The sequence below is a fragment of the Triplophysa dalaica genome, chromosome 25, assembly GCF_015846415.1.
Source record: "Triplophysa dalaica isolate WHDGS20190420 chromosome 25, ASM1584641v1, whole genome shotgun sequence".
NCBI lineage: Eukaryota > Metazoa > Chordata > Actinopteri > Cypriniformes > Nemacheilidae > Triplophysa > Triplophysa dalaica.
In genome coordinates this window covers 4,484,846-4,497,387 of record NC_079566.1, presented here as the reverse complement: position 1 = coordinate 4,497,387, position 12,542 = coordinate 4,484,846, and positions in this window count along the sequence as shown.

The window sequence follows — 12,542 nt, the reverse complement described above, 5'->3', positions numbered from 1 at the left end:
ATTTATGAAAAGCTTCTGCTTTTACAATATTGCATGAGGAAACAAAAACTTTCAATCAAATAAAATAATAGTGTTTATTTGAATATCATATTGTTTCTGTTTCCTCTCACTTAATAAGGCTTCACTTCTGGACACAAGTAAAGTTTGTGTAAAATTTAAGAAAGTTATTCAAGTTTAATCTCTTTATTTAAAACAGCGAAAACATGTAGCAATTGCATGTTTTATTTATACATGTGTGGCTTTGTGTGTGTGTTTATCTGCTCACAATGATGAGTCGTTCATAAAAAAAGAACATTCAGTTCTACTATAAAAATGAAGACATGCATGGCATTATATTGTGGAATTAAATAAATTCTCATAAATCTAGACAAATGTCTTAATAAATTCCGCTCAAAAATGGATTTCTCTCTTTATGGTCCTGTACTGTATAAAAGCAGGCCAAAAGCTTGACATTGTATAAAAATTAAACCAAAAGAGAAATCACAGTCACAACAAAAGGTTTATGAGAAAAGCGTCCAAAATGAAAGTAGGCTATATATTTGCAACCAGGTTTATTTAGAAACCAGGCAGATACTGTGGTTTCATTGAAAACAACATTCCATTAAAAGGCGGATCATGCTGTCCTTGTGTTGAGATTGGGTGACAATAGACAAGCACATTTATTATAATGGACGAACAAGAAAAAGCAGAAACGGACAAAGTGTACAGTAGAAGTAGAAAAAGGAAATAAAGTGAAAAGAATATGCCATAAAACATACTTGTTTCTGCTTCAGAACACAGATCATCTGATGCACTGGGCTGCAGTGTTATATTATTCTTCAGATTAGTGGTGCCATGGTTACAGCAATAAGTGCGTCTGTATGCGTACCGGCTGAACATTCACAAATATTTGTCATGTTGCTTCTGCGAGGCTCTCCGGGGGTAATTGGATACAACTTTCACCTTCGTGCTGTCAAAAGGCGTTTGTTTACAAATATAATGCCTTTGGCTGTCAGGCTGTCTATACTTTACCCATCTGTAAGATTTCTTCCTGTATCTTTTGCAGAACACGGCTTTGCTGGTGTTTCTGTGTATTCCTGTCTTCCCAGAACATCATGATATTTCAGTCATATAAACATTTTAGATTGAATTGACTGGCATTGTGAAAACCGGACCTTGACGTGTTCTTGAGAGGTTTCTTGAGTTTTAGCTTAACAGCGGGATCAGGATTCTATAAAAGGCTTGAAGATGTTGAGCTTGAAGATATCTTGAAGATGTTGGTGGAAACGGTTGAGCAGTTTCTTAGATAACTCCACTAAGACGCCACTAGAGGAGGCTGTAGCTCCACCATCCTGCCATCAACATTTCTGAGAAAACTCAAACCACTCTGCTACACTGTAATATTTATGGTATTTGTAATTAAACTGTTTGTCCGTTAATATTAATTACATTGACCTAACCTAACCTAGCCAACCTCACGCTACTGGTAGGTCCTGTTTTTCTTTCGTACTTCTCATACTGTGATAGATGCTTCAGCTAACTGAACACTTCCTCGCTGTCAATGTCACCCTGGAAATACCTCGGAAAGTACACACAAATGTAAGAATTTTAGGCAATAGGAGCATGGATCAGGGGTTTAAGATCAGAGTGAACAAATGAGAACAAGGGAATAAGAGCGAGATCTTCATGCAAGCCACTCTGCTATGAATGGAAACCTATCACACAGACTGTGTGAGAGACAGTGACTTAGCAGTCTAGGCTTGTGCTCTTGTGAACCGGGGGGATGGTTGGGGCTGTATCAAGGGGAAAGAAAAGGAGAGCTGTCACGAAGCATCTCTTGGTCAGTCCTCAGGTGAATGTAGATGTGTCCTGCTGAGGCAGAGCTCCAGAGCATCCGCTTGTCATACCTGGCAACCCGAATGCCAGCTGCAACATGCTCTTGAACTGTTATGACAAAGGGGAAATGTCTCTGCTGGCCTGTATTGTGAGTTGTGACAGATCTGTGACTGACTTTTTCTAGAAGACATTTGTGAAATGGTTTGGAGTCAAGACCGAACTGGGTAGTCTTCACTCAAGGTGCAAATTTTGCGGCAGAGTTTTCTGTTAAGTTAAGTTAAATTGTATTTTGTGATGTTTGTGAATAACATTGACATCTTTTTTACAGTTGTATTTGATCTCTGCAAGAAATTCGGACAGAAACACTACAAATTACGTTGTCAAAATTATTAAATTTGTAATTTACCTTTGTTTTTGTTACATTTTACAGTAAATTTTGGATAAAATCGTAGTTCTTAAAGTCTAAATTAGTTTACATGTTCAATATACAGTTGAAAGAAAAAGTATGTGAACCCTTTGGGCTTACTTGGATTTTTTCATAAATTGGTCATAAAATGTGTTCTGATCTTCATCTAAGTCACAACAATAGAGAAACACAGTCTGCTTAAACTAATACCGCACAAACATTATACGTTTTCATGTTTTTATTGAACACAACATGTAAACATTCATAGTGCAGGGTGGAAAAAGTATGTGAAACCCTAGGCTAATGACTTCTCCAAGAGCTAATTGGAGCCAGGAGTCAGCCAACCTGGGGTCCGATCAATGTGATGAGATTGGATGTGTTGATTAAAGCTGGCCTGTCCAATGAAAAACAGACACCAGTTTTGAGTTTGCTGTTCTGAAGAAGCGTTGTCTGATGTGAACCATGCCTCGCACAAAAGAGCTCTCAGAAGACCTACGATCAAGAATTGTTGACTTATATAAAGCTGGAAAGGGCTACAAAAGGATATCTAAAAGCCTTGATGTCCATGTGTCCACGGTAAGACAGATTGTCTACAAATGGAGAAAGTTCAGCACTGTTGCTACACTCCCTAGGCGTGGTCGTCCTGTAAAGATGACTGCAAGAGCACAGCCCAGAATGCTCAATGAGGTGAAGAAGAATCCTAGAGTGTCAGCTAAACACTTACAGAAATCTCTGGCACATGCTAACATTTTTGTTGACAAATCTACAATAAGGAAAACATTAAACAAGAATGGACTTCATGGGAGGACACCACGGAGGAAGCCACTGCTGTCCAAAAAAATCATTGCAGCACGTTTGAAGTTTGCAAAAGAGCACCTGGATGTTCCACAGCACTACTGGCAAAACATTCTGTGGACAGATGAAATCAAAATTGAGTTGGTTGGAAAGAACACAAAACGCTATGTGTGGAGAACAAAAGGCACAGCACACCAACATCAAAACCTCATCCCAACTGTGAAATATGGTGGAGGGGCATCATGGTTTGGGGCTGCTTTGCTGCCTCAGGCCCTGGACGGATTACTGTCATTGATGGAAAAATGAATTCCAAAGTTTATCAAGACATTTTGCAGGAAAACTTAAGACCATCTGTCCGCCAACTGAAGCTTAACAGAGGATGGACGATGCAATAGGACAACGACCCAAAGCATAGAAGTAAATCTACAATAGAATGGCTTCAACAGAAGAAAATACGCCTTCTGGAGTGGCCCAGTCAGAGTCCTGACCTCAACCCGATTGAGATGCTGTGGCATGACCTCAAGAGAGCGATTCACACCAGACATCACAAGAATATTGCTGAACTGAAACACTTTTGTAAAGAGGAATGGTCCAAAATTTCTCCTGACCGTTGTGCAGGTCTGATCTGCAACTATAGGAAACGTTTGGTTGAGGTTATTGCTGCCAAAGGAGGGTCAACCAGTTATTAAACCCAAAGGTTCACATACTTTTCTACCCTGCACTATGAATGTTCACATGTTGTGTTCAATAAAAACATGAAAACGTATAATGTTTGTGCGGTATTAGTTTAAGCAGACTGTGTTTCTCTATTGTTGTGACTTAGATGAAGATCAGAACACATTTTATGACCAATTTATGAAGAAATCCAAGTAAGCCCAAAGAGTTCACATACTTTTTCTTTCAACTGTATATAAAAATTGGTCACATTAATATGCTGGCTGAATTGTGATAGGTCTTTTGTGTTGGATCTATGTGTGTACAATAGTTTTTTGGGTAACACTTTCCTTGAAGCATGTATGTATAATGCATTATAAACGGTTATTAAAGAGTAAAATGCATTATAATTCTTAATTTGTGTGGAAATGCATAATGTGTAGTTATTAAGAAGTATAACCAATTTAGAATGTCTAGTGTAACAATGAATTGCGAAGTGTTAAAATGTTTTAACTGTAATAACAATTATTTATAAGACATTACAATGCATAAACAGGTGCAATATATTGCTTTAAAACTTTTTATAATGCATTATACATGCATGCTTCAAGGAAAGTGTTACCGTTTTTTGTACTGTTCGACGATTGTGTTGATTCTAACTAAAATGACTAAAACATGATGAATACAAAGCATTTATGACACAGAATTTACTCAAAGCCAAATCCTAAACTTATACAGTATAAAACTTCAACTCTTTTTCAAGAACTGGTATATTTCCTACATGCAGTGCACATCTAGTTTTACTTGAAAACTATATTTCTAATAGGAGATGGGTGATTTATATGGCTACTTGACCATTTTAATGCATGTTTAATAAATAATGATCTGCCTGTAAGAGGATGCAGTGTTTTAAAATCTAAAACTTTTCATAAACTTTATGTGAATTTTACTGTATCCGTCTATATCCTAAAGTGTATAAAAGCTCACATTTGGTTCAAATACAAGACCTGCAGATGATTTCAGTACCATTGCTGTGTAATTTGGTTTGTAAACTATAGTCTTCATACCTTTCTTCTTGGACTTGTTTCTGCCAGCAGATGTCAATCTGAGGCCAGACTTGTAATAGCTGTGGCATTCAGAGCGACAGGGTCAGCTCAGTCAGCGGTTTAGACAACTTCAGTATGTCTGTAGCCTATACTGTAAATTCAGCTGTCAGTAAGAGGACACAGACAGGCAGTGATGTGTTTGTTTTTGAGAATACAACTTTTGTTTCCATCAGTAATATCATCACATGTACTTGCGACAAAACAAGCTGCAGACTTGGGGAAAGTTTATGTAACTTCTAGTTTTTTGGGGGGATGAATCTGTTCACTCAGTATGTGCTTCTGTCAGATAGAATGTGTCAGATATTTATAAATAATGACAAGTCTAGCTTTTACATTACGACATTCAGTTCAGTTTCATTTATATTGTTTTTCACAATTTTGCATTGTTGTAAAGCAGGGTAACACTTTCCTTGAAGCATGTATGTATAATACATTACATTATAGCATTATAATGCACATTTTAATGCATTGTAATGTCTTATAAATAATTGTTATAACACTTAGCTATTCATTATTACATTACACAATTTAAATTGGTTCTAATTCTTTACAACTACATATAATGCATTACAACACACATTATCCATCCATCCATCTTCCTCCGCTTATCCGGGGCCAGGTCGCGGGGGCAGCAGTCTAAGCAGGGATGCCCAGACTTCCCTCTCCCTAGACACTTCCTCCAGCTCTTCCGGGAGGACACCGAGGCGTTCCCAGGCCAGCCGGGAGACATAGTCCCTCCAGCGTGTCCTAGGTCTTCCCCGGGGTCTTCTCCCGGTGGGACATGCCCGGAACACCTTACCGGGAAGGCGTCCAGGGGGCATCCGGAAAAGATGCCCGAGCCACCTCAGCTGGCCCCTCTCGATGTGGAGGAGCAGCGGATCTACTCTGAGCTCCTCCCGAGTGACCGAGCTTCTCACCCTATCTCTAAGGGATCGCCCGGCCACCCTGCGGAGAAAGCTCATTTCGGCCGCCTGTATCCGGGATCTTGTCCTTTCGGTCATGACCCACAGCTCATGACCATAGGTGAGAGTAGGAACGTAGATTGACCGGTAAATTGAGAGCTTCGCCTTGCGGCTCAGCTCCTTCTTCACCACGACAGACCGGTACAGCGACTGCATTACTGCAGAAGCTGCACCGATCCGTCTGTCAATCTCCCGTTCCATCCTTCCCTCACTCGTGAACAAGACCCCCAGATACTTGAACTCCTCCACTTGAGGCAGGAACTCTCCACCTACCTGAAGGGAGCAAGCCACCCTTTTCCGACTGAGAACCATGGCCTCAGATTTGGAGATTTTGGAGACACACATTATGAAGAATTATAATGCATTTTTCCCTTTAAAAACCCTTTATAATGCATTATACATACATGCTTCAAGGAATTTTTTACCCAAAGCAATTTTACAAACATTTAGACAACAGTTACTGTTGTAAAATATATTATATAGGCACAGAAAAAAATGGTATTATTGCAATTTTTTCTCAATGAGATAAAAATGAAACTTAAAGGGACAGTGTGTCATTTTTTGGAGGATCTATTGACAGAAATGCGATATAATATACAATTATTTTTATTTTATTTTAGATTGTCAACCATAAGCTGTCGACTACGGACGTAGCATTTTTTTTCTGATGTTGCTAGCTAAATTAATAAGAGGAACTGCTTAAAATAAAGAAATTGAACAATCCCATAAAATCTAAGATTTGCGTGTGGATGTGTAGAACACATTTGTTATTCAATGATCATCTATGCAGCAAAGTTCAAAGTAGGGAAGGAAGGAGGAGGGAACAGGCGAACGTTAAACCGGCTTAAAACAAAATAAACAAACAATAACACAGAAGTGAAAGGCCGGCAGCCACCTCACGGTCGACTGCCGGCTCCACGAACATAAACACAAACTTAACACATGTCCGGGCCCGTGCCTCTCTCTTCGTAGTCCTGTCGCTCGTCCTCTTATGCTCTCGATCTCCTCCGTGAGATATGCGGGACCGGTGTGCGCACATCTGATAACCACTATCACTCACGCCACCGACCCCGCCTCACGGCTCTCTTCTCGACTTCCTCGTTACAACCTCTTTTTAATTTTGAAACAAGTAAAAAAAATCTGTTTTCCAAACTAACAGCAGGTACAAATATTTGAGCACTTTTGAGGTTGTTGCAATTCAAACATATTTCTGTCCTCTCAACCACATTACCCCCACCTGTCAAAACACAGTCTGATGCAACCAGTAGAAAATGTCTCGAATGAACCAGACCTAACAAATGAAGACCCCCCAAAGAGTTCTTTCTGACCTGTATTTTTCTGACCTACATGACTTTTGATGCATACATTACTGAAGCGTACTCCACATGCTAATGGACTGACTACACCCAGAACGATCCTCCTTAAGGGTCAAGATTTTGTCTAACGAATCCCAGAATAACACACATTCAAACACGGAACATTTCAACTGGAATCTCAAGTAATGGAAAACTCCAAGGTGATCAATATGAAGTGCAAAGTCAAAGAGTCTGCTTCTGAATCGCTTGTCCGTGCTGGGATTTTGCAAGTTGTTATTAAGTCAAGCGGGTACAACATGAGGACCTAGTAAACTAAATTAGCCTCATGTTGAAGAAATAATTGATGACGCTTGGGCCATGTGGACATATCAAAATGTCTGAAAAAGGGGATAAAAAATACTGTTGTATCCAGGAGATATAATACACCATAATGCCATTTATTATTCACTGTTCAACATGCCAATTAATGCAAACACTGGCCTCATTCATGTGACCCACAAAGTGAGAGGGTCCATATTTCGGTACATAGTTAGTTTTTCTGTAATAGCTGTTTTTGCGTTCCCATCGGACTCTATTTGCATTAGCGGATGATTCACAGTCTCGAAACACCAGTAGGGTGATTACAAAGTCCAGGGAAGGACAGGAAAGTGTTTTGTCTCCGTTCTCGACTTTATGCCAGCACGCAATCAATGACGGGCCAGCAACAATTGAGTTACAATCATTCTGTGTTTTCCGGAATGGCTTTGATGCAGCGCGGTCTTAAGCACTCTTTGATAGGACAACGAAGGGAATTGAATTAGCCTTACATAGCGAAGGAGAATGGCACCTTAGAGCTTTGCCATTCAATAAACTGCTCTCATTTACTTGCTCTGCCTTCTGGTTATCACTCTTCTCTTTTAACCGGCCGTTTTATTTCACCTTGTGAGTTCACTGCTGCAGTATTTGCACGAGGGATGGAGGGAATAACAGGGTGCAGAATCAGCCCCGGACTAATCTGAAGACACAGTCTAGTTTATCATCACTTATTGGGTGAGCGTCATAATCATTTTAATCGGGTTCTCCGGGAGCCACATCACACCCTTTATGGAACCGAGGTGCTATCAAACGGCCGAAACCGTCATGTTGGTTGTAGTGCAATACATCATCCCTTGATACAACTATCAAACAGGTCAATTTTGAAGTGGTGGGGGTCTAATGCATTGAATGAACGGTGAAAGAAGGAACGAGCGTGATAATTCAGACAGTCATGGCTCACTAAGCCAAGATTTATGTGCAATACGATCTCATATTTGGCCCACCTTGTGAATGCATAAATAATTTCACATATTGAAAGTCACCTTGTCGACATGACGGTACGTCTGAGAAACTCTATTTACATCACTCCAGGAGTGTCGTGATGTAGTAGATGGTTGAAACAAAGTTTTTAAAAGCTTTTTCAAACTTTATTTATAAAGAAAGCTTTAAAGGTGTTTAAGGTGAGTCACACACCCACACAAACGACTTTTATGCATATGTGGGAATGACTAACAAAGCAATACTGTGAAGGTAGAGTAAATTATCTTGTGATCATAATATCCAAATAGGTTTTATGGCTCATATCCTAAAAAGGTTGGCTTGTATCTCACTGATACATGTAGTAGGTCAATGGTTCTCAAACTTTTTTCCCATAAGTACCCCATTTCATGATTTTTTTCAAGCCAAGTACCCCTTGACCAGAAAACAACATTTACCTTAAACTTCATTGAAATGAGAGTCAAAGTTATTATATCTAAAAAAAAAAAAAATTTATGCATCTTTGTGTTGTCCTAATTTCATATAAAATACTATTATCATAATTTATTTATGTTCATTATTTATTCCTAAATGTCAGTTTCTCTCACGTACCCCCTTGGAGTACCCCCAAAGTACCCCTGGGGGTACGCGTAGCCCCATTTGAGAACCCCTGTAGTAGGTGATACACAACATTGTTCTGATTTGGATAATTTAAACACATGAATGTACTTCAGAGTCAGTAATATATCTTAAAGGGATAGATCAGCCAAAATAAAAATTATTTCTTCATTTAGTCACCCTCATGTTGTTTAAAACCTGCATGTCATTTTTCTGTGGAACACAAAAGAAGATATTTTGTCAGTGTGTCAGTGGTTATGTGTCCATACAATGGAAGTCGATTAGGGCAGATGTTGTATAATTACAACATTCTTCAAAATATCATATTTTGTGTTTTGCAGAAGAAAGAAAGTGATACAGGGTTTGAATGACAAGAGGGTGTGTAAATAATGGCAGAAAGTTAATTTTGGGGTGAACTATCCCATTTGTAACTGAATTCATTTTCAGATTGATCACTGGTGTGTTATGGAGGTAAAGTTATGGGATAGACACACTGGGCTGTGCAGGCTGGTCAGGGTTTGGGAAAGACATCAAGGTCCAGTGAAGTAATGAAGATCAATAGGAGTTAGAAAAGAAGGAGGCTGTGATCCAGGAACTGTCTCGCAGTCTCAGGCCAAGATGTTATCGATCCCACCTGCACTGGCAGCATCAGATAAAAGGTCTTTCTGGCTTCAACCACCAGGATTATTAGAAAGTGTAGAGGAATGGTGCTAACCGCTGAACAAGCATCTCTTTCCTATGTTCTATAAACACCGCGAGAAAAGCCAAAGGCAATCATTTGCAGTCCAGGACAAGAGTTTTGGTCTAAATGGATTAATGCACCACTTGTATTTAAAGAAGGCTGTCTATGTGTTTTGAACTTGAGCAAGTAACATATATTTACATGTATTATTATTACCACAGTGCACTGTACATCCCCAGACTTTTAAAAACAAGATTAATATATTGACTTCCTTAACGTTAATGGTCGATGTCTTTTGACTTTCTTTTTTAACAGTGAACGCTCAGAGCCTGCTGATTGTTGATCTCGCTCCTGAGGTTTTCCAGCCACGGACGAGTGGAGTTTGTCTCAACAGCCTGAAAGACTGCTTACCAAGCAGATGATTAGCTGAGACAGAAGCCTGCGGTCTGCATCTGGAGGCCCCTTCTTCATGGCTGGAGGTACTCTTCTAAAGGCTGCTCTCAAGAATCGTTTGGACGCTTCAGTATGACCTGGAAGCTTTTCTTTGTGTCAAAAAAATTCAGTTTCTTCAAGAAGTGATTGTGTAGTTTACGAAACATTCTTTTTTACAGCCCATTTTGTGTCCTTCAAGTTATCAAGTAAAACTTCAAGAATGGAAAGAACCATGTGGTCAACCGTGTCGGTTAATGAACTCCCCTGTACTTCACTCGAGTCATTTAGATGTTTTAATGAGCTTTCCCACTTCTCTGTTTGAAACAAAGTCATGAAATAAAACATTTGTAGTAAATAAGTTTGATTTGAAGACCTGAGCCACAAGCTTGTCTTTCTTCAATTTATTATAACTGGAATTTTTTTATTTTAGGCAATTAAATGGTTACAGTTGTAGGTTATTTTGTTCAAGTAAGTAATATTGTTATTTAGTTTGATTTGCTTTGTGTTTTTTTAAATGATCATAAATACGTGGGAGCCAATATTTTCTTAAATTGTCTTATTTTTTTTAATTAAAAAAACAGAATGATCTCACTTTTAAAATCAACTCTTCATATACTGTATAGTTATAATTTTACACAGTTTTCCATTTTGGTGTAAAAAGGCCTTAATGGGATTTTCACCCCCAGAAAATCCTTTCTTCACCCTAGACTCAATCAAAACCTGTATGACTTTCTTACATGATTTTTCTTTTGTGTTTTTTCTTTCCAATGGAAGTCAGTGGTGTTTGGTTACCATATTTTTGTGTGTTTTGAATGACATGATGGTGAGTAAATGGAATTTTCATTTTGGGGTGAACTATCCATTTAAGCCACCCATTTTAATACAAAGCTTTTAAAATATTGCAATGGTTTTTGCACAACCATCTAAAAATAAGTGTAAGTTTTTTTTTCCGTCCACTGTTAACATACCTTCTTGATTCTGTCAATTATTTTGCCAAATAATTGAGATTCAATGGACACGGGTTCCACTTCCTCCAGCCTTAAGTGTTTTTAGCTGTCCTGTGCTAATGCCTCGGAGGTTGATAAGCAGGTCTCTAGTGTTCACTGTTTGTCTAGTGCACCGACCTGGCTGAAATCATTAGCATGTGGATCTTTTGCCATCAATATCGTGGCGATGTGTTTGCCTTCCAGCTTCTTGAGATTGGCTGTTGTGTTCTCACCGGCTGCAGGTATTTTTCTCCCACAGGACAAATAGCATTTTACTGGAATATTTGTGTTGTGTTGCCAGACAAACTCATAAATAATGATATATATCCAATGAAAACATGCTATGTTTGGAAGCCTAGCAGAGGTAGATGTCACTTGTTATGAGACGAAAAGTAAGCTGAATATTTTGAACAAGTAATGACTTTTTAAGGATTTAAGTAATATGGCAGCAGGGTTGGTATGATACGTTGCATATCACTGCTGTCCTTCTGAAACATTGTATCTCCATATATTGTGATTTTTATTTTTGCCATAAATCATTATTATAAGTCATATTTTATATTTGTCACTGAAAAATGTTCAGTATCTAATAATTTAAGAAATGTAAGCTTCAAATCAAATTTTGCCGGGGAAGACTCAATCTTACATCACTTGCTATCTACAGACCTAACCAATCATTACCAAACCAATCATCATCTAACACTTGGAGTATATAAGATCACCACTCACCCACTGTAGGAGTTCACAGTTGAAGCAGCCGACATTCGGGGGTTGGCTGCACCCTTTCCTTCACATTCAGGCAGGAAGTGCAGGAATTCTTGACCCTCTGGATGCCAGCTATGAAGAGGGCCTACGCCAAAGAACTATATAATTTACAATATTCGCAACTTGTCTGATGAGATGTTTCATAAAAGTTCATTGTCAAACATTCTTGCCTCCCAGGTCTTTCTGGTAGAACTACAGTGTTTTTTCCATTCTCTAAAAATTGGTGGACATTTGACAGCACTTGATATTATAAAGAAGTCTGGTTGCTGTAATGTGTTACATTGTAAGAGAAATAAATGCAGTCTGTATGTTCTAAATATACATTTCCTCATTCCTTTTTTTACTGATCGGATTCAAAGATTACTTTAACATGAAAGCCATTCATCGCATACCAGAAGTTAATAACAATCCGTGTAATTTTACATATCATAAGAAAATAGAATAATCTAATTCCTCCTTATCCTTGAAATATACAACGTATCCACATTTTTGTGACTTGTGACTTAGGAAGGATGTCTATTCATCTTTGCAAGCAGCCATATGTCTGGCTTTGTCTTCCACAGAGTGCAATAAAGATCCAGATGCAACACTGGCTGTTTGAAACTATTCTCATCTGACTTGTTTTTGAAGACAAAGGTTACAGAATGGAAATTGCACTTCAGGGGCAGAATTATCAGTGCTGGCAGCCTCTGTACCAGTTAGTTAGGGCTGTTTGGCATGTATACCACTTTCT